The 24,060-nt window shown below is 39.2% G+C and overlaps 1 pseudogene across 1 annotated transcript in view; it reads right to left on the bottom strand.

Moving 5' to 3' along the window:
• Window positions 1-274: 274 nt before the first annotated feature.
• The window catches only part of LOC307049461 (putative small nuclear ribonucleoprotein Sm D1), a 47,385-nt pseudogene continuing 23,599 nt past the window's right edge, over window positions 275-24,060 (bottom strand). Inside the window, exon 2 of the transcript in view lies at window positions 275-471. The product of the transcript in view is annotated as a putative small nuclear ribonucleoprotein Sm D1 (transcript). The remainder of the gene's footprint in view (window positions 472-24,060) is intronic.

The following is a 24,060-nucleotide window of genomic DNA, read 5'->3' on the forward strand; positions in this document are numbered from 1 at the left end:
TTTTTCTGAATATTGTATCCCATTTATTTTGTCTTCATGGTGTTTACATTCAAGGTTTTCAGTTTCTGGAACTTCTGAGACATAAGCCATACGTTGGCCCTTTAAGAGGCCCTCATAACTCTCAATTAAGGAGAAGTTAGGAAGATACAGAGAGAAAATCAGGAGAACAGCTGGAACCAATGAGCGCCATCCATATAGCACCCAAGGGCAGTTTGGGTTTGCATGCTCTTTGACTAGCTGGTTCTTAAGTTACTCTCGAGTTTTTCCCTGCTTATCACAAGGTCTTGGCGAAAGCTCGAACTTGGTCTTGGTTGTGTGGCTGGGTCTCTCGTGGCCAGCAGCCGTCCAGGGTGGGGGTGACAGTCTCGCAAGCCAACAGCAAGAGACAGCCATACTGAAGAGCCTTGAGGGGCTGGTTCCTGGGTGCACAAGAGGACGATCCCTGGCTAAAGATCCAGAGAGCTTCGCAGCCTTTTAAGGTGGGCAAATTTCTGAAAATTAGGAGGTATAACCTTGTTTTGTTGTCACAGGCTGTTTGGGCTGGAGATTTTTCATCTAAACGTAGTTTCCTTCTTCTTTCCCCAATTCCTCTATGGTACGTTTGGGGAAAGACTTCGGTGTCAACTCCCTCTCGCGTTTCACTGAATATGATTTCATAATTTCCACAAGGTCACAAGGCAGAGCCGGAAGGCAAGCCTTCTTGCTTGAGGTGCTGTGGTCTGCTTATCACTCCTACGACTTTGGTAAATCTTTCCTAATAATTAAAAGGGTGTTGGGAAGGTGGGGACGGGCTCCATGGAATTCGAGGTACAATATGCTTTTCCAAATTCTCCCATTGTGTTTTGCAATCCAATCAAACTGCTATGCGTTTTGGGACCAAGGATGCAGTGTTCTGGGATACAGTGTTCTCAGCCCTGTTCACAGTGTATGCGTCTCCACAGGCCACAAATAGCGCAGCTGATGTTAATGGTTGTGTATCACCCTGTGGCTTCTCAAATAGCCTACGAAGTTGGCAAGAGAGCTCTTGGGCGTGGAAACATAGGTTCTCTGTTCGATTGTATTAAAGCATTAGGAGCTTATACTTTGGTGGTCTCAGACTCGTTCAGATGTCTGAGCTGAAAGTTAAGGGGTGTGGGACTCCAAGAAATACTGAGGCATGCAGCTCTGCTGAGAGGACCGTGAACAAAAATAGAACAACAGAACATGTGTGCTCTGTAAAATCATCGCTTGAGAGCCTGTGAAATAACAAGTTGAGCCTGGTCCTTTTCCAGGGTTTTCGTTAACTTTCTTTTACTACTTATTTATTGATTTAATTGTTCCCACTTGTCATCAGTAGTGGTAATAAGCGCCAACCACTGAAGAAAGTTTATGAAAGAAAAACTCAAGTGAGAACTTTCTATCCACAAGTTTGGTACATTTATTTTTTTCTTTCTGTGAATCAGGTGGAGATTACCACTACTTGATTTTTATGGAAAGATAGAATATCACAATCTAGCTCTCAGAAGATGTATTTTGGAGTCATTGCTGTTGGATCAAGTATAAGTAAAGTAGCCCTCAGGAATTTGTAATAATATGGAGAAGGGTCAGTTTGAACTTTTTACTCTTTTTCTTAGGATCTAAATGGTTTGCTAGGGATCCAAATGGTTGGTTAATTAATGGTGTTAACAGCAAGAGTGAAAGGGAAATTCTTAACCTGTTTAAGATACTCAACTTTCCAAGCACTTTGGACACAGTTACATATGTCATTTGTGAGCTGTTTTCTCGAACATCTTTTTTGTTGATTGCTAAGCTTTGAAAAGGTACACTAAGCTCCACTGTCTTCTTCCCGTATCCTCTTTCTCTAACCCCTCTCCCTTCCCCCCTGAGAAGAATCACTACTCAAAACCCAGGGCTGGGCTTCCCTGGTGGTGCAGTGGTTAAGAATCCGCCTGCCAATGCAGGGAACATGGGTTCGATCCCTGGCCCGGGAGGATCCCACATGCTGGGGAGAAACGACTGAGCCCATGCACCACAACTACTGAGCCCGTGTGCCACAACTACTGAAGCCCAGGCGCCTAGAGCCTGTGCTCTGCAACAAGAGAAGCCACGACAATGTGAGGCCTGCGCACCGCCACAAATAGTAGCCCCCACTTGCCTCAAGTGGAGAAAGCCCATGCGCAGCAACAACAGACCCAACACAGCCAAAAATAAAAACAAACAAATTAATTAATTTAAAAAAAACAAAAAAACACGGCTTCTCAAAAACCAGTCTGAAAACCACCTAGTAGTTCTTAATTTTCTCAAGGTATGTTGCAGTTTGCATTTAAAATGCAATTCATAGCCATATTACAACCTATTGATCTGTTAACTGGAAAACATCAAAGGCTGTTTAGTCAAATCTACTCCAGCTGTTAGATTGCAAACTCTCAGCGGGCAGGGGTCGTGGTAATTCTACGCTGCATCCTATCACCTGTGTCTCATACTCGTGGTGGCGTCATTGCAATATTACCAGCAACAGTGATAATAACAGCTAAGACTCACATAGTGTTTGCTGCATCCTAGGCACTCTTCTCAGAATCTGACACACCTGAACACTTAATTCTCAACAACCAATGAAGTCAATACTATTATTATCACCATTTACAAATGAGAAAACACAGGTACCGTCAGGTTGAATGACTTTATGAAGGTCAGTAAAGGGCAGAGCAGGATTCAAGACCAAGCAGCCTAGCTTCTAACCTGTGTCCTGAACTGTCACAACAGTCTGCCTCTCGGTGCATCAGAATAAAGTGGCACACCTTCTGAGAAAATTTTATTTGATCTCAGCTCTTCCCCGACTGCTCCCCTATTTACATGACATTTTTATGCCTTTCCTAGAGCTTCTGCTTATTTTACCTTACAATCAAGTTTTCCCATGACCAGGTGCTAAATCACTACAAACCTTGCCATTTCCCCAAGAGCCATGCTTTGCATCACTCATAAGTCAGACCCAGTTTTTACTTATCTGATTTGGGTGAGGTTGATGCCAGGAGCTGACAGGTGAAGGCTGTATTTACCAGAGTATTCAGGCTGTGGACATCACTTGTAGATCTTCAGCTGGGTTATTCTTTAGTCTATGAAGCTTAACTGGTATTTTTAAAAAAAGTGATCACCTTTAATGAGCAATTTGTACAGCTACTTGTAGACGTTTGAATTTCGTTTTATAATTTGCACTCTCAAGCTACTATGGCTGATGTTTTAGGTTAAAAAATAACACAATACTAGAGTTTGAAATCCTAAAAAAAGCAAAACTCAAGATTTCTGTTCTGTTGCTGTGAGCCTTCTCAAACTGTTTCCGCCCACAGTAATAGTGGAAAGTGTTTGAACAGCTCAGAAAAGTAGGTGGCAGGGTCACAAGTTTACTCACGCTGATTTTTTTTTTTTTTTTTTTTTGTGGTACGCGGACCTCTCACTGTTGTGGCCTCTCCCGTTGTGGAGCACAGGCTCTGGACGCGCAGGCTCAGCGGCCGTGGCTCATGGGCCCAGCCGCTCCACGGCATGTGGGATCCTCCCGGACCGGGGCATGAACCCGTGTCCCTTGCATCGGCAGGCGGACTCTCAACCACTGCGCCACCAGGGAAGCCCTACTCACCCTGATTTTTCTCATCAAGTGTCTACCTGGTTGGGTAGAGGAGAAAACAAAACCCACAGAGCAGCCTAGTCTAATATAAAAGACAAAATAATTTTATCTGTTTATTTTTTAAAATTTTTATTGGAGTATAGTTGTTTTACTTTCAGGTGTACAAAGTGATTCAGTTATACATATGCATATATCCGTTCTTTTTTAGATTCTTTTCCCATATAGGTATTACAGAATATTGAGTAGAGCTCCCTGTGCTATACAGTAGGTCCTTATTGGTTATCTATGTTATATATAGTCGTGTGTATGTGTTAATCCCAATCTCCTAATTTTTCCCTACCCACCCCCCCTTTTCCCTTTGGTAACCATAAGTTTGTTTTCTACATCTGTGACTCTATTTCTGTTTTGTAAATAAGTTCATTGGTACCATTTTTTTCTGTTCCACATATAAGCGATATCATATGCTATTTGTCTTTCTCTGTCTGACTTCACTTAGTATGATAATCTCTTGGTCCTTCCATGTTGTTGCGAGTGTATCTGTTTCTTTAGGTTTAACTTGATTCTTTGGACAACCATTCAGTGTTTCAGATGGCCTTAGGTTCTCCTTGCTCTTTTCTAGGATGGCAGTCAAGAGTCTGAGGCAGGGACCACAAGGCTCTGTGGAATTGGGAGGGCTGGGTAGCTGTGATAGCTGGTGTGAACTTAGCTCCCCTGCAGTCCAGTTCTGATCTTAGGTAACCTGTTTATCTGTTATTGAAGTCTTTGGTGGATGAACTCACAGTGCAGGCATATGGTATTTCAGAGTCTGAGGACTTGAGAAAACCCTCTCTGATGACTCAGCCTCCCCTTATCCTTCATAGGGTTTGAAGACTCTGTTGAGTCACTGCCACATCTGTTATTTGGCCTCCAACTCATACTGCCCACCCCAAAGTCTCTGCTGTGGGTTAACTGTCCCTGAGCGTGGTGGGCTCCATAACAGTTTCCCTGACTTTCACCCTAATGCCCATCCCACACAGGAAACAAAGAACTTAGCAAACTTGATCTTCAACTTTTTTGGCATGCCCACTTAAGTATTTCGGGGCCATCTGAAATAAGCTCAGTGCCCTTTGTACCAAGGCTTCCTCTAAATAGACAACTGGAAAAGAACCCCTCTGCTCATTTTACATGTTCTCCCTCTCCATTCCTGAAACAAAAGTGATGGACTGACTCGGGGGAGAGAGAAACCAGCTGAAAAGGACACATGAAGAGGAAGATAAGTAAAAGTAATGCTCTAGCTACAAACGTGTTTTAGCTAATGGGGGCATTTAAATACCATTTTTTCATGAGTAGTTACAATCAAAATTATATTGATTCTGAAAATATATGGTAACCAGTGAAAATGGTCATTATTTTAAAACTATTAGGAAACAGTATGACTTTGTAGTTTTAATTACAAAATGATCCAGTTGGCATAATTTATTTTCAGTAGCCTCAAATCATAGAATGTTCCTATGATAGGAAAGAACTAATATTTATGGAACACCTCATATGCTCTGGATACATTCAGACAGTTTATATATATTATTTCATTTAATCCCCATAAGAAACTTACAGACTTTTAAAACAAATTTGTTAGCCTCTGTAAAATTTTAAAATTCCCTAATGAGGCAACCAGTAAGAAGACAAATGAGCAGGCAAAGAATGTTTTAGGAGCAGGGATTAGTAAAGACAGAAAAGGAATGTATAAGTACAATTGCTACATTAGATATACAATTAGTTAACTTTCTACACCTCATTAATTTCAGAGATTAACCTCTAATCTTACTGGATTGGAATTACCTGTGCTTTCATCAGTTGTGGGTTATTAATGCATTATATGGTAACAACAAGATTATATTTCCAGCAGGACTATCAGAAAATGCTCTAACATCATATAAAAAGTTAAGTACTCATGATTTTGGCTCTTTTTGAATTTGGAATAATATTTTATTTCAGACTATCCTAGGAGTTGGGTAATGATCTCCCCCTTTTATCCATAAGGAAACAAGTACAGTAAAGACAGATAACCTGGCCCAGAACACAGTGCTAGCTACTCTTGGGAGACAATTCTCCATGGATTTCTAGCATTTCTGCATGTCTTGAAGGCAGTCTTTTTTGTTCTGGGCCATCATTTCAAAGAGAGTGAACTGTATTAGGAGACAGAGGTGATGCTCCTTTCAGAGCAAAGATTGGTCAATTTGCTACCCATTATAAAAGACTAGAGTTTGCTAGGCTTCGGGTTCCTCTCCCACAGCTCAACCGACTGCATATACAAGTATCACCTGGCCCTTTCTGTGTGGCCCTACAGGAACTGGGAGTCAGAGAACTAAGGCAAGACAGTGTTGATACTTTAGCTATTGCTGTTAGTAAAACGTCCTTTGTCTCTGACCCAGGAATCTCGTGTCTTCTGCCAGCATCCTTGCAGCTGTGACAGGTTAACTTTCAGCTCACGTGTGAAGTCTCAGAATCTGCATAGTTCCTGACACCAATGGTAGTCACAACTAGAACTCAGAGTTCTAAACTCTCATACCTTCTACTCTTTCCACTTTACCATGACCAGCCTCAATTTCCTGCCTTCCTGATTTTCCTGCTTTTTTTTTTTCTGGAGGTCTAGTACCTCCAGAAATTCTGGACCACTTGTTCTCTCCTGATTATAAAAGACTGATCCTTCACCTCGGATTGGCTACTCACCACCAAGCCTCTGAAAACTGCCCCTCCTGTCTACTTCACTTGCTTCTCTTTAGTGCAGGAGAAAAATAATATAATAGACAAAAATATTGAAGACTGGTAACTCTTAGCATCCCATTTTGGTGAGTTAAGTGATTTTTTAACCCAGAATGCATGAAGACAGTGTTTTCATCCAAGTGGAATTTATAAGAGGGTGGGAGAAAAGGAAGACAGCATTACTTGTGCAAAGCTTTTCTGGATCTCCTTGAACTTTGTAATTCATATTACATAGGCGTCAATGAAAACAGGGTATTATTGGTATCTGTTCTTTACCCTCCCCATAGCACCAATGATTTTTCCAAATACACCAATCAGAATACTTTATCTCCATTATAAAACCCTTTTATGGCTCCCCACCACTTAAGGGTAGAGTCAAAACTTATTTGCATGATCTGCCATTTCTTCCCTCAACTTCTGCTTCTCCCTCTGACTCACATCAGGACTCATGATGTTGAATCACTGGCCATTCCCTAAAACTCTGTACCTTTGTGTGGAAGGTCTTTCATCTCACACTGCCTGTTTCCTACTTGTCTTTCAGATGAAGTGTTCTTGGAAGGCCTCCCCCTGAGTATGGGTCCTTCCTCTCTGCCTCCATTGAGCTCCGTCCTCCTTTTAAGCTATAGCTCTTCCTTTGTGATCAAGGGGCTGCATTGTGGTATTTCCCAGCTTGAGTTTTCCCAAAGCACTACAGGTGGCTCACGCTGTTCAAGAGAGTAATAGTGTCCATTCAGCAATGAAATAATTATTTAAGCTATCAAGCAGGAAAGTGATTATCAAAGCCTTTTCTTCCCTTTAAGATCGATTGGTTGGAGAGTTTCCAAGTGTGGAGTGATGATCATGCAAGGCAGTTATTGAAGAACAGTAACCATGACCCAGAGTCAGTAATTCGAATGTTTTATTTTTCAGCCAAACTCTACTACCCATCTTGTGCCAGTGGCCATTATACAGCTCTGAAGTGTGTGTTTTTGTTATTATAGGTCATATATTATTTAGTTTAACTCTATAACAGGCATGATAAATTCTATGCAATACAAGGAAATCTGGTTTTGAAATTCAGTAAATTAATAAGAAGATACAAATGATGCTACGTCTACAAATTCACTTCAACATGAACTTTGTAAGATCCATTAATCCCACTCATGTTATCGAATGACTTAGGCTGGACTTCAAGATAAAACCGATACTTCAAAATCAAATGTTAAAAAGAAGGCTCAGGCTTCCCTGGTGGTGCAGTGCTTGAGAGTCCGCCTGCCGATGCAGGGGACACAGGTTCGTGCCCCGGTCCGGGAAGATCCCACATGTCACGGAGTGGCTGGGCCTGTGAGCCATGGCCGCTGAGCCTGCATGTCCGGAGCCTGTGCTCCGTAATGGGAGAGGCCACAGCAGTGAGAGGCCTGCATACCGCAAAAAAAAAAAAAAAAAAAAAAGAAGGCATACTGATGATTATTTCCAATTTTATTTTTTACTTTTGGGGAATTAAGACTCTCCCCACTCACAATATGTTATTTACAGAAATGTACTTGCAAATAGGAGTGAAACCTGTTGATTTATTTTTTAAAAGCACAAAAAATGCAAAATTACTGAGTATCAGATCCTGGAAACAGTTTTTGCCTTTTAAAACAGTATTAAACATACAGTTAGGTTTTATATTACATTTTAATATATATTTAATTCTTGAACCAAACATGTCATAATTAATTTTATATGTTGACAGATTGTTTTTTCTTATGAAGTTTAAAATGAAACATTTCAGCATGTGTTAAATGGAAAACAAGTCAAAATCATCTGCACTTAGTTTGAATATTATTAATGCTCTTTCTCCAGATAGCTACATAATTCATGGCACCATTCAGGCTTTTACTTAGAAGTCACATTTGCAGTAAGGCTTTTCCTGGCCACTCAATTTTAAATTGCAAGACATCCCTTATCATCCCTCCCTTTATCTTTCTTTTGTGGTTTGGTTTCTCTTTAGTAGTTTTCTCTTTCTTACATACTATCAATTTTACTTTTCAAAAACTTTGTGTTTCTTATCCATCTCCCTAACTAGAATGTAAGCTCCAGAAGACAAGGATCTTGTCTGCCGTATACGCTGCTATCTATGGTGCCTAGACAGTGGCTTTGGCAGGTGCTCAGTAAACATTTTGGAAAAAAAGAATTATAACTTTATAATAAAAATTTTAAAAATGTACCAGTCTAGAAGAAAAGATTTTCTACTCAAATACATGTATATATCATTTGCCATTTTTAATATCTTTACATATGCTTCATATTTAGTCATTTTTGTGCGGGTTTGCATGTTACATATTACTCAAAGTGTATGAAATGAGAAAAACGCTGAAAAAAGTGCTGTGTGGTGATTTTTATCTTTTAGTATTTAAAAAGTTTTTGTTTTATATTGGAGTATAGTTGATTAACAATGATGTGTTAGTTACAGGTGTACAGCGAAGTGATTCAGTTATACCCATACAAATATCCATTCTTTTTCAAATTCTTTTCCCATTTAGGTTATTACAGAATATATATTGAGCTGAGTTCCCTGTGCTCTACAGTAGGTCCTTTTGGTTATCTATTTTAAATATAGTAGTGTGTACATGTCAATCCTAAAGTCCCAATCTATCCCTTGCCCCTTCACCCTTTCCCCCTGGTAACCATAAGTTCATCCTCTAAGTCTGTGAGTGTTTCTGTTTTGTAAATAAGTTCATTTGTATCATAGTTTTTGAGATTCCACATATAAGCGATATCGTATGATATTTGTCTTTCTCTGTCTTACTTAGCCTGAAGCTAGTTTAGGTACTTTGAGAAAGTTGTTTCACTTCCTGGGCTCCATGTAGACCTTTAGTCAAAATGGAAATACTCAAAGGATCTGAGAGAGATGTGAATCTGTTGTGTAATCTTAAAATTAAAATGATGGTGTGGTGATGTTTGAGTCTCTTTACATAGGCTGTGAGTTTTCATGGTCTGTGATGTTTATTCATTAATTTTTTTCTTTGTTTCCTTAGTGCTGCTAGAATTAGGTCATAGTTGGTACTCAGAAGTGGTTACCAAATGAATCAGTGGTAAAGTTTCAGAGTGAGGCCAACACAAGTTAGTATGAGAGTGAATTCCCAGGACACACAGACACGGGGCCATGTTATAATAGCTTTGCTGTAAGCCAGATGTCTTAGCATATCTGTCACTGTGTCTAGAGACCATTCACTAGCCACTCTTTGATCTCCTGTTTCCTCTTCCCTGTTCACTTCAACACTACAGTCCCAATGTCAGTTAGAGATGTGGTCGTGAGAAGATTTGCCCATTGATGACTATAGAAGTTACTGGACCAGTGGCAGGTGGAGTGGTGGTTACTCATGGTACAAAGACAGCTGGGGTAAACATGAACAGAAATAAAATGGTAAATGAACAAAAATTGAATACAAAGTGAGCAGAAATAGAGTGGTTCTTTTTTGATCTGGCAAAGTATAGAGCTGGTACCAATCTCAGAGTGAATGGAGAAAAGTGATTATAATGGTCTTATGTCATTGTAGTTACATGGATGAGAGTCAAATGAGTCACTGGGTCCTTCCCATCTTTTTTACCTGCCCAGGACACAACTCGTATTATTCCTCTTTTTTTCTTTTCTTACCTTTGTTTCTTTTCTTTTTTTTAATTTAATTTATTTTTTATACAGCATGTTCTTATTAGTTATCTATTTGATACATATTAGTGTATATATGTCAATCCCAATCTCCCAATTTCCTTTTACTCTTTACGTGAGCTACAGTTTTATCTTTTTAAAATTTTTATTTCATATTGGATTATAGTTGATTAACAATGTTGTGTTAGTTTCAGGTGTACAGCAAAGAACTTTGACTCATATCTTTCTGAGAACACCTGTGTTAGGGAGATTGTGAACAGTTACAACATGGGTCACTGGTCTAGCTTGAAAGAAGAAAAGTAATTGTCAGGCACCAATGACTATTTCACCAATAGATGTTGGTCAATTGAAGTCCCTGTGTCTTAGAGCTGTTCGTGTACCTCCAGCCTCTTCCTGTGTTCCCACTGTAGAACCATAGTAAGGTTATATTCTAATTTAAAGCATATTAACTTTGAGGTTTCACCATAACAGTAGTGGACTATAAACAATAACCATACTAGTTATTTTCCTACCAAGTCTGTTTTTGACAAGATTTCTGCCTCAACTTTTACCATATATCTGTTTTCTGCTCTCAACTGGACAGGCTGGAGATAAAAGGGCATTTACCCTGATATATTAAAAAAAAAAAAACCTTCAGCCCTGGTTACCTTGTTTGTGTCAATATAAATAACTTCCGTGCACAATGATTTTCTTCCCAGTTCTCAAGGAGCATTGTGAGGGGGTAATTAAAGCAGTCTGTTTCTCCAGCTCGTTCTGTCTGTTTTTTCTTTTCATTATTAGATGTGGTGACACATTTGCCTGTGTGGCTTCCCACAGATGGCATAGAAATTTTGTGATCAAATGGTAGGTAAACCAACTGCCGTTTCAGATCACAGCTTTCCATGTTGCTCCCCATGTGTAGGAATCTCACTTTAATAAAATGCTTGCTTCCTTTAAAGTGATATCACCTGGCGTGCAGAAGATTGTAAAGTGAGCGCGTTTGAAAAGGCAACTGAAAATGTGAATTACTACCTAGTTTTAGGACCTGTGTTTTAACTCTGCTACAAAAGTGACTTAATTAAAATAATTGCTGCACAGAAAAGTTGATGATTACAAAAATATTAACTATTAACTATGTTGTTTACAAGACGTAGAAATAATGAGTTTGGAGGGTTTTTTCTGTCTTTGTGAATTGATAAAGCAATACTGTGAAGTGTTTCTTGATAGCCTTTAGGTTAGGTTCTAAACTTATTTATATCATTAATAGGCATAAAAACCTAGACTCTTAAGCAAGATTTTTTTTTTTTTTTTTTTGCCTACCAAAAACTGAATAGAGAATCTCCAAAAGACAAAACATTTTGCTAAAGGAGCAATTTTAGCATTTATTAAATAAACCTTAAAAAATTAGCTCTGAGCTTTAGAATTAAAGGCATGTATGTAGAGACTATATATATCTCATTGTAAATGTAAGAAGTATGATGGCTACTCAGTGAATCACCTTGTTTTTATTATTTATTTATTTGGTTGCGTCGGGTCTTAGTTGCGATACGTGGGCTCTTTGATGCGGCCTGCAGGCTTCTCTCCAGTTGTGGCGCTGGACCACCAGGGTGCATGGGCTCTGTAGTTTGTGGCATATGGGCTCTCTAGTTGAGGCGTGGAAGCTCAGTAGTTGTGGCGCAGGCTTAGTTGCCCTGTGGCATGTGGGATCTTAGTTCTCCAACCAGGGATCGAACCCGGGTCCCCTACATTGAAAGGCGGATTCTTTACCCCTGGACCACCAGGGAAGACCCAGTGAATCACCTTTAATAGTGTGTTTCTTTTGTGTTTTGGCCAAAGGGGTAAGTAAGTGAAACAGAAGGCTCCAAAGACCTATTTAGCATACAAGCCACAGAAAGTAGGTAGGGTTAAATAATGATAATTTGGAGAAAGAGTAGAAGATAAAGGCTGCCTCTCTGAGTGGTGAAGAGAATGGCTTGGGAGCCGAGATGGTTGGAGAAGGTCATTCAGTGCCAGGGTGCAGTAAGCAAGTGTTCACTTCAATGTCTGTGGTAACTGCTCTGAGGTCAAAGAAGTTCAAGAGAAAGCACAGCCTTGAAGGGTTTAGATTCTAAGATATTTGACTCAGAATTATATCAAACAGCAGTTGATAACACATGCTAAGTACAGTGGAAGCAGTCATTGGAAAAAATGTAATATTTGAAATCTATGCTGGGATTCACCACTAAGCAGCATACTGAGCTTTTGAACAAGTCATTCAATCCCCAAGTCTCAGTTCCTACATGTATAAAACCAAGGGCTGGATTAGATGGGCTGTCAGATAGCTACCAATCTACAAGATCTTGAATCATTATTGAACCTAGATTTCATATTTTTGAAATCTTAGCTAATTTGCTGCAAGCAATGATTATGATGACTAAGAACAATGTGATATGATGATTAGATTAAAATAACAATAAGAATTCATTGTTAAATGTTTGGGAGCTTTCAATCCTAGGTTGAAAAATGTTGTAACCCTTGGAAAGCTAGGCTTGAAAAACCAGAGTGCTGGTTATCAATTCTCCTGAGTTTCCACTAATCCAGGCTCAAATCCCAACTTGTCCACTAACTACCTTGGTAATGCTGAGAAACTACTTAACTTCTCCTACCTTCACTGTTGTCTCCTATAAATTGGGTAATTCCCTTTACCTGAGTCATGAGGTTTTCATGAAGATTAAATGTAGCAATGCAAGTAAAGTGGCTGGATCATAATAAATGTTAGTGGTTTTGATTGATTCTTGGAGTACAATATGCTCTTGAATTTTTACTCTTCCCTATGTATTTGAATTTAGATTTTGTATTTGTTTTAATGTTTTTACTTAAGTTACTATAAGCCCTGATTTTACTAAGAGCAATTTGCAATGATAATCAGCTAAAAATACCTTACCTGTAGGCAATAGCTCACTATCTTGAGATCATATAGCCTAGATGTAGCATTTACTGACTTTGTTTCTTGCCTTAGTTTCACTGCCTTCAATATACAGTCACTTATCATTTCCAAGCCATTTACTGCTCAGTAGCGTAGGGATTGTGATGAACATTCTGGCTGGTTTTGTTTTGGTGTTAATTTTAATTTAAAATACTTAATCTTTCCATGAAATATAATTTCTGTGGAAGAGATACTTTTTAATAAACACTAACTATGGCATAAGGATAGACGTAGAGATCGATGGAATGGAATTGAGTCAAGAAATAAACTCTCACGTTTACAATCAATCAATTTTAAAAATTTTATTTATTTATTTATTTATTTTTGGTTGTACTGGGTCTTCATTGCTGTGTGCAGGGGCTACTCTTTGTTGCGGTGTGCGGGCTTCTCATTACAGTGGGTTCTCTTGTTGTGGAGCATGGGCTCTAGGTGCGCGGGCTTCAGTAGTTGTGGCGCGCAGGCTTCAGTGGTTGTGGTGCATGGGCTCAGTAGTTGTGGCTTGCGGGCTCTAGAGCTCAGGCTAAGTAGTTGTGGCGCACAGGCTTAGTTGCTCTGCGGCATGTGGGATCTTCCTGGACCAGGGCTCAAAGCCATGTCCCCTGCATTGGTAGGTGGGTTCTTAACCATTGTGCCACCAGGGAAGTCCCTACAATCAATTGATTTTTAAGAAGGGTGTCAGGACAAATTCAATGGGAAGAAGAATAGTCTTTTCAGCAAATGGTGCTGGGATAACTGGATATTTTCATGTAAAAGAATGAAGTTGGTATGGTCTACCTCATTCCATATACAAAAATTAATTACAAGTGGATCAGATACTAAAGTACAATAGCTAAAACTATAAAAATTAAAATAGTCATATATCTTCATGACCTTGGATTAGGCAATGGTTTCTTCAATGTGGCACCAAAAGCACAAGAACAAAAGAAAAAGATATAAATTTGACTTCGTTAAAATTGAAAGCTTTTGTGCTTTAAAGGACAGCATCATAAAGTTGAAAGAACAACCCACGGAATGGAAGAAAATATTTGTAAGTTATAAATCTAATAAGGGACTTGTATCTAGAATATATAAAAAATCTCATGACAATAACCAGACAACCTCATTTTAAAAAGAGGCAAGGAATCTGAATGGATATGGTCAGTAAACACATGGGGAAAATGCACATCATTAGCCATTAGGAAAATGTAAATCAGAGCCACAATGAGATACCAGGATAGCTATAGTCAAAAAGGTAATAATAAGTGTTTATGAGAAAGTGGAACCTCTGTACATCACTGATGGGTATGTAAAATGATGCAGACGCTTTGGAAAACAGTCTGACAGTTCATTGAAAGGTTAAACATAAAGTTACTCTATAACCCAGCAATTTCACTCCAAGTTATATAGCCAATAGAAATGAAAGCTTATGTCCACATTGAAAACTTCTACATGAACATTCATATAAGCATTATTCATAATAGCTCAAAAGTAGAAATAAACTCAAATGTCCATCTACTGATGAATACGTAAATGAAACATGGCATATCCATAGAATGGAATACAGTTGACCCTTGAAAAATGTGGGTATGAACTGCATGGATCCACTTATATGCAGATATTTTTCAATAGTAAATACTACGTTACTACAGGATCTGTGATTGGTTGAACCCACTGACGCAGAGGAACCGTAGATGTGCAGGGTTGACTATAAGTTATACTTGGATTAACACTGTGTTGCTCAAAGGTCAACTGTATTAGTTAGCTATAAAAAGGGATGAAGTACTAATATGTCCTACAGCACTGAAGAACATTATGCTAAGTGAAATAAACGAGTCATAAAAGACCACATATTGTATGACTGCATTTATTTTAAATGTCCATAACAATTAAATCTATAGACAGAAAATAAGTTAGTGGTTGCCTAGGGCTTGAGGGATTGGGGAGAAGTGAGGAGTGACTGCTAATGGTGTGGTGTTTCTTCTGGGGGTGGCAAAATCCTCTAAAGTTAATTGTGATGATGGCTGCACAATTTTGTGAATATACTTAGACCGTTGAATTGTACTCTTAAATGAGTGACTGTATGTCTGTGAATTATATCACGATAAAGTTGTTAGACAACAAACAAGTACATAAACTATGAGGAAAACATGAGAAAATGTGTCTGAAATGTTTTTAAAATTCAGAATTGATGTATTTGAGAAAAAATCTCTGGAAACATAATTTCTCTAGCAAAACACATAAAATGAAATTTAAAATGAAGAAAATCTAGGTAAACAGATCAAAGAAATCTATTTTGAATTGTTATTAACTGTCTCATGGCTCCATTTTACTTTGTGCATAGTTATTTTTCTCTAAATGTATGCTAGAAAGTTTTTCCATAGTATAGAATCGTCAGAAATATCATTTTTAAAGTTCTTCACATGATTTTTTTGCATATGTAATCATTTAATCCTTTCTTTAATTGAAGTATAGTTGATTTACAATGTTGTGTTAATTTCTGCTATACAGCAAAGTGATCATATATATATATATGTATATTATATATATAATATATACACACTCTTTTTTAAAAATTCTTTTCCATTATGGTTTATCATAGGATAGTGAATATAATTCCCTGTGCTATACAGTGGGACCTGGTTGTTTATCCATTCTCTGTATAACAGCTTACATCTGCTAACTCCAACCTCCCACTCGATCCCTCCCCCAAGCCCCTCCCTTTGGCAACCACAGGTCTGTTCTCTATGTCCTCTTCACGTGATTTTTAAAGTCTGATCTGTCAAGACTAGTTTCCTCTCAAAGAGCCTCAACTCTCCATCTGAATACATAGACTGTATTAAAGATGGAATTCATTAAGAACCGTTACATAGTTTTTGGCTATTTGGAAGCTAACCATACTCACCCATGATGCAGAAGGGTGGGGCATGTTGCAGGAGGCTCAGTGTCATAGTTCAGACTTTACACGCTTTTATCCCATGGCCATTGAGTTCATCTCTCTCTCTAGTAAGCAGATATGTAGGTTGGAAAAAAGTGGGGCTGGATGTGATAAATTATTACAGGTCCATCCCTCTGATAGAAAAAATTCTCAGTGAAAAACGTTCAGTGAAATAATTTCAGTAGAAGAATGACAGCATATTACGGTTCCTATTTTGTGCAATTTATAATGAAAAGAGATGCAGAAAAATAGACTGGCTCAAAGGAGAATACAAAAAATATATAATTGAATTAGAATATAGGACCTCAGGAGAAATATTAAAGGAAATACAATTATCTAGACTATAGAAGAATTGTATTTAACCCCCAAAGTAGTAGACACCCTGGTTCATGTGCCTTCAAAACCGTTGGGAAGGGCTTCCCTGGTGGCACAGTGGTTGAGAGTCCGCCTGTAGATGCAGGGGACATGGGTTCGTGCCCTGGTCCAAGAAGATTCCACATGCCGCGGAGCGGCTGGGCCCGTGGGCCATGGCCGCTGAGCCTGCGCGTCCGGAGCCTGTGCTCCGCAATGGGAGAGGCCACAACAGTGAGAGGCCCGCGTACCGCAAAAACAAACAAACAAACAAACAAACAAAAACCGTTGGGAAGCAGTGTTTTTTGGAAACAAAAAGACATTGGTTTTGTACTGACTGGGTTATAGCCCAAGCCAAATACTAAAGAGGCAGGACATACTAAGTTACCTCACTCTCAATAGTGAAGGTCCTATGTATATAGAAGATCTGTTTTTTAAGAAGCTCTCCTTTCGCTTCATCAAGACTGTGGATGGGTGAACCCACTGTGGATGCAACCTAGTCTTCTCAGGGCTGGGCAACACTTGGGCCTTTTTCAGTTTATATCCTGAAGAAGTTTATCTGGATCCTAGCCTCCAGTTCAGCCTGAAGTGAACTGGTCTTGGATTTAAAATCATTCCATTTTCTTCTCTATAAAATGGCTTCAGAGCCATTCTTGCTTTCACTAATCAGGAAGCTGTACCAGAATGAAGACTTCGGACTGGCAGAGTTGATGGCTTTGTGTATTGCCACATAGTGGTAGGCAGAATCATGGAATCCTTAAAGATGTCCTTCTCCTAACCTTCTACGTATGTGAATATTTTACTTTCTGCAGAAAAAGGGACATTGCAGATGTGATTAAGTTAAGGATCCTGAAAAGGATAGATTATCCTGGATTATTTGGGTAGGCCCAATGGGATCACAGGGGTTCTTGGAGTATTGTCAGATTCAGGGAGAGAGATTCGAAGATGCTATGCTGTTGGCTTTGAAAATGACGGAAGAGGCCGTGAGACAAGAATGCAGGCAGCCTCTAGAAGCTGGAAAATGGAAGGAAATGTATTCTCTGCTTGTATTAGTCTGCTCAGGCTGCCATAACAATACTACAGGCCGGCGGCTTAAACAAAAGAATATTTCTCACCGTTCTGGAGCCTACAAGACCAAGATCAAGGCGATGGCAGGGGTTGTTTCTGATGAGGTCTCTCTTCATGGCTGGTAGGTGGCAGCTTTCTCACTTTGTCCTCGCATGGCCTTTCCATTGCATGTGTGTGGAGGGAAGCTCTTTGGTGCCTCTTCCTCCTCTTATAAGGTCACCAGACCTACCAGACGGGGACTGCACCCTGGTGACTCATTTAACCTTAGTTACCTCCTTAGAGGCAGTATCTCCAAATACAGGCACCTGGGGATGGGGGTGTTGGGACTCCAACATAATTTTCAGGGGAACAGAATTCAGTCAGTAACATCCCTACAGACTTCAGAAGGAATTCAGCCATGTTGACACCTTGGCTTCAACACAGTGAGACTTTCGCCTGTAGAACTAAAAGATAATAAATTTGTGGGTTTTTAAAAAATAGATCTTTATTGGAGTATAATTACTTCACAATACTGTGTTAGTCTCTGTTGCACAACAAAGCCAATCTGCCATAGGCATACACGTGTCCCCATATCCCCTCCCTCTTGAGCCTCCCTCCCACCCTCCCTATCCCACCCCTCTAGGTCATCGCAAAGCACTGATCTCCCTGTGCTATGCAGCTGCTTCCCACCAGTCAACTATCTTACGTTCGGTAGTGTATATATGTCGATGCTACTCTCATTTCATCCAAGCTTCGCCCTCCCCATGTCCTCAAGTCCATTCTCTATGTCTACATCTTTCTTCCTGCCCTGCCACTAGGTTCATCAGTACCTTTTTTTTTTTTTTTTAGATTCCATATATATGTGTTAGCATAGGGTATTTGTTTTTCTCTTCCTGACTTACTTCACTCCGTATGACAGACTCTAGGTCCATCCACCTCACTACAAACAACTCAATTTCGTTTCTTTTTATGGCTGAGTAATATTCCATTGTATATATGTGCCCCATCTTCTTTATCCATTCATCTGTCGATGGACACTTAGGTTGCTTCCATGTCCTGGCTATTGTAAATAGAGCTGCAATGAACATTGTGGTACATGACTCTTTTTGAATTATGGATTTCTAAGGGTATATTCCCATTAGTGGGATTGCTTGGTCATATGGTAGTTCTAGTTTTAGTTTTTTAAGGAACGCCCATACTGTTCTCCATAGTGGCTGTATCAATTTACATTCCCACCAAGAGTGCAGGAGGCTTCCCTTTTCTCCACACCCTTTCCAGCATTTATTGTTTCTAGATTTTTTGATAATGGCCATTCTGACTGGTGTAAGGTGATACCTTATTTTAATTTTGATTTGCATTTCTCTAATGATTAGTGATGTTGAGCATCTTTTCATGTGCCTCTTGGCCATCTGTATGTCTTCCTTAGTGAAATGTCTATTTAGGTCTTCGGCCCATTTTTTAACTGTATTGTTTGCTTTTTGGATATTGAGCACCATGAGCTGTTTGTATATTTTGGAGGTTAATCCTTTGTCTTCTGTTTCATTTGCAAATATTTTGTCTTATTGTTTCCGTTGCTCTGCAAAAGCTTTTAAGTTTAATTAAGTCCGATTTGTTTATTTTTGTTTTTATTTCCCTTTCTCTAGGAGGTGGGTCAAAAAAGATCTTGCTGTGGTTTATGTCAAAGAGTGTTTTTCCTATGTTTTCCTCCAAGAGTTTTATAGTCTCTGGTCTTACATTTAAGTCTTGAATCCATTTGGAGTTGATTTTTGTGTATGGTGTTAGGTAGTATTCTAATTTCATTCTTTTACATGTAGCTGTCCAGTTGTCCCAGCACTACTTATTGAAGAGGCTGTCTTTTCTCCATTGTAAGTTCTTGCCTCCTTTGTCATAAATTAGGTGCCCATATGTGCATGGGTTTATCTCTGGGCATTCTGTCCTATGCCATTGATCTATATTTCTGTTTTTGTGCCAGTACCACACTGTCTTGATTACTGTAGCTTTGTGGTATAGTTTGAAGTCGGGGAGCCTGATTCCTCCAACTCCGTTTTTCTTTCTCAAGATTGTTTTGACTATTTGGGGTCTTTTGTGTTTCCATGTGAATTGTAAGTTTTTTTGTTCTAATTCTGTGAAAAATGCCAGTGGTGGTTTGATAGGGATTGCATTGAATCTGTAGATCGCTTTGACTAGTATAGTCATTTTCCCAGCATTGATTCTTCCAACCCAAGAACATGGTATATTTCTCCATCTGTTTATGCCATCTTTGATGTCTTTCATCAGTGTTTTATAGTTTTCTGAGTACAAGTCTTTTGCCTCCTTAGGTTTATTCCTAGGTATTTTATTCTTTTTGTTGCAATGGTAAATGAGAGTGTTTCCCTAATTTCTCTTTCTGATTTTTTGTCGTTGGTATATAGGAATGCAAGAGATTTCTGTGCATTAATTTTGTATCCTTCTACTTTACCAAATTCATTGATTAGTTCTAGGAGTTTTCTGGTGGCATCTTCAGGATTTTCTATGTATAGTATCATGTCATTGACAAACAGTGACTGTTTCACTTCTTTATCAATTTGTATTCCTTTTATTTCTTTTTTTTCTCTGATTCCCGTGGCTAGGACTTCCAAAACTATGTTGAATAAGAGTGGCGAGAGTGGACATCCTTGTCTTGTTCCTGATCTTAGTGGAAATGCTTTCAGTTTTTCACCATTGAGTATGATGCTTGCTGTGGGTTTGTCATATATGACCTTTATTATGTTGAAGTAGATTCCCTCTATGCCCATTTTCTGGAGAGTTTTTATCATAAATGGGTGTTGAATTTTGTTGAAAGCTTTTTCTGCGTCTATTGAGATGATCATATGGTTTTTATTCCTTAATTTGTTAATGTGGTGTATCACATTGATTGATTTGCATATATTGAAGAATCCTTGCATTCTTGGGATAAACCCCACTTGATCACGGTGTATGATCCTTTTAATGTGCTGTTGGATTCTGTTTGCTAGTATTTCATTCACAATTTTTGCACCTATGATCATCAGTGATATTGGTCTATAATTTTCTTTTTTTGTGATATCTTTTTCTGGCTTTGGTATCAGGGTGATGGTGGCTTCATAGAATGAATTTGGGAGTGATCCTCCCTCTGCAAATTTTTGGAAGAGTTTGAGAAGGATCAGTGTTAGCTCTTCTCTAAATATTTGATTGAGTTCGCCTGTGAAGCCATCTGGTCCTGGACTTTTGTTTGTTGGAAGATTTTTAATTACAGTTTCAATTTCATTACTTGTGATAGGTCTGTTTATATTTTCTAATTATTCTGGGTTTAGTCTTGGAAAATCATACCTTTCCAAGAATTTGTCCATTTCGTCGTGGTTGTCCATTTTACTGGCATATAAGTGTTTGTAGTAGTCTCTTATAATCCTTTGTATTTCTGCAGTGTCAGTTGTGATTTCACCTTTTTCATTTCTAATTTTATTGATTTGTGTCCTCTCCCTTTTTTTCTTGATGAGTCTGGCTAAGGGTTTATCAATTTTGTTTATCTTCTTGAAGAACCAGCTTTTAGTTTTATTGATCTTTGCTATTGTTTTCTTTGTTTCTATTTCATTTATTTCTGCTCTGATCTTTATGATTTCTTTCCTTCTACTGACTTTGGGTTTTCTTTGTTCTTCTTTCTCTAGTTGTTTTAAGTATAGGGTTAGATTGTTTATTTGAGATTTTTCTTGTTTCTTGAGGTGAGATTGAATTGCTATAAACTTCCCTCTTAGAACTGCTTTTGTTGCATCCCATAGGTTTTGGATTGTGTTTTTGTTGTCATTTTGTTCTATGCATTTTAAAATTTCTTCTTTGATTTCTTCAGTGATCTCTTGGTTAGTAATGCACTGTTTAGCCTCCACGTATTTTGTTTTTTACAGTTTTTTTTTCCTATATTTGATTTCCAATCTCAGTATTGTGGTCGGAAAAGTTGCTTGATACAATTTCAATTTTCTTAAATTTTCCGAGTCTTGATTTGTGACCCAAGATGTCATCCATCCTGGAGAACGTTCCGTGTGCACTTGAGAAGAAAGTATATTTTGCCACTTTTGGGTGGAATGTTCTATAAATATCAGTTAGATCTGTCTGGTCTGTGTCACTGAAAGCTTGCGTTTCCTTATTTATTTTCTGTTTGGATGATCTGTCCATTGGTGTAAGCGGGGCGTTAAAGTCCCCTACTCTTATTGTGTTACTGTCGATTTCTCCTTTCATGGTTGCTAGCATTTGCCTTATGTATTGAAGTTATCCTGTGTTGGGTACATAAACATTTATAATTGTTATATCTTTTTCTTGGATTGATCCTTTGATCATTATGTAGTGTCCCTCCTTATCTCTTGTAACAGTCTTTATTTTAAAGTCTATTTTATCTGTTACAAGTATTGCTACTCCAGCTTTTTCTTTTAATTTCCATTTGCATGGAATATCTTTTTCCATCCCTTCACTTTCAGTCCATATGTGTCCCTAGGTCTGAAGTGGGTCTCTTGTAGACTGCATATATATGGGTCTTGTTTTTGTATCCATTCAGCCCGTCTGTGTCTTTTGGTTGGGACATTTAACCCATTTACATTCAAGGTTATTATTGATATGTACATTCCTATTACCATTTTCTTATCTGTTTGGGTTTGTTTTTGTAGGTCTTTTTCTTCTCCTGTGTTTCCTGCTTAGAGAAGTTTCTTTAGCATTTGTTGTAAAGCTGGTTTGGTGATGCTGAATTCTCTTAGCTTTTGCTTGTCTGAAAAGCTTTTCACTTCTCTGTCAAATCTGAATGAGATCTTTGCTGGGTAATCTTGGTTGTAGGTTTTCTCTTTCATCATTTTAAGTATATCCTGCCACTCCCTTCTGGCTTGCAGAGTTTCTGCTGAAAAATCAGCTGATAACCTTATGGGGATTCCTTTGTATATTATTTTTTGTTTTTCCCTTGCTTCTTTTAATATTTTTTCTTTGAATTTAATTTTTGTTAGTTTGATTAATATGTGTCTTGGTGTGTTTCTCCTAGGGTTTATCCTGTATGGGACTCTCTGTGTTTCCTGGACTTGGGTGACTATTTCCTTTCCCATGTTAAGGAAGTTTTCCACTATAATCCCCTCAAATATTTTCTCAGACCCTTTCTTTTTCTCTTCTTCTTTTGGGACCCCTGTAATTCGAATGTTGGTGCATTTAGTGTTGTTCCAGAAGTCTCTGAGATTATCTTCAATTCTTTTCATTCTTTTTTCTTTATGCTGCTCCTCAGCTGTTATTTCCACCATTTTGTCTTCCAGCTCACTTATTCATTCTTCTACCTCAGTTATTCTGTTATTGACTCCTTCTAGTGTATTTTTCATTTCAGTTATTGTGTTGTTCATCTCTGTTTGTTTGTTCTTTAGTTCTTCTAGATCTTTGTTAAACGTTTCTTGTATTTTCTTAATTCGTGCTTCCATTCTACTTCCGAGATTCTGGATCATCTTTACTATCATTACTCTGAATTCTTTTTTAGGTAGCTTGCCTATTTTCTCTTCATTTATTTGGTATTGTAGGTTTTTACCTTGCTGCTTCACCTGTGACATATTATTTTGCCGTCTCTTTTTTATTTTTTATTTTTATTTTTATTTATTTTTATTTTTTTTTTTTTGCGGTACGCGGGCCTCTCACTGTTGTGGCCTCTCCCGTTGCGGAGCACAGGCTCCGGACGCACAGGCTCAGCGGCCATGGCTCACGGGCCTAGCCGCTCCGCGGCATGTGGGATCTTCCCAGACCAGGGCACGAACCCATGTCCCCTGCATCGGCAGGCGGATTCTCAACCACTGCGCCACCAGGGAAGCCCTCTTTTTTATTTTTTATGAGTGGGATTGTGTTCCTGTTTTACTGGTTGTTTGGCCTGAGGCCTCCAACACTGGAGTTTGTAAGCTATTGGGTATAGCTGGGTCTTGGTGCTGAGATGAGGAACTCCATGAGACCTCACTCTGATGAATATTCCCTGAGGTCTGAGGTTTGCTGTTAGTCCAGTGGTTTGGACTTGGAGCTCCCACTGCCAGAGGTTCGGCCCGACCCTGGGCTCATGAACCAAGATCCCACAAGCTGTATGGAGTGGCAAAAAAAAAAAAAGTAAAAAAGTAAAAAATAAAATTAGAGTAGGAAACTAACAGATATGTTAGAAAGAATGTAAAAATAAAAATACAGATGAATCAACAACTGGAAGGTACATCAGTACTGCAATAGTAAAAAAGGGGAGGAGAGAAAAGAAAAAGAAAGGGTGGGGGGAAGGCCTTGGCTGTGGAGGGGCCCAGGCATGCCCCCCACCCCTGGTCTCAGAGGGCAGGGGACCTCACCTGGGAGCTCAGCAGGCTTCCTGGGCTCGAGTGGGCGGGGCAAACGCCCTCCTCTCCTCTACTGCTCCTCTGGTCTGGGAGACCCCCTCCCACCTGCCTCTCCTGATCTCCCCGGCCTCCCTCCTACGCCCCCAGGACCAATGCAGTGGCGGGGGGGATGGGGACTTGGAGGGCAGGGGACCGGCCTGGGAGCTCAGCAGGTTCCCCGTGCCTGAGTGGGCAGGGCACTCGCCCTCTACTCCTCTCGCACTCTTCCCAGAGGGCCCCACCCGCCTGTCTCTCCTGATCTCCCCAGTTTGTGTTGTTTTAAGCCACTAAATTCGAGGCCACTTGTTACAGCTGCAGCAGGAAACAAATACAACTTTCTCATTAGTCTTAAAGCCTCTTCTCTTTCTGTGTGGCAGATTCATCATTATTAATGTGGTAACATAATGCATGCCCACATTAACTAAGGAATAAATGCTAGACCCAGCCACCCTGCCTGCTCTATTGTGTGAATGCTTATGTACT

The sequence above is a fragment of the Hyperoodon ampullatus genome (assembly GCF_949752795.1).
Source record: "Hyperoodon ampullatus genome assembly, chromosome: 3".
Taxonomy (NCBI): Eukaryota; Metazoa; Chordata; class Mammalia; order Artiodactyla; family Ziphiidae; genus Hyperoodon; species Hyperoodon ampullatus.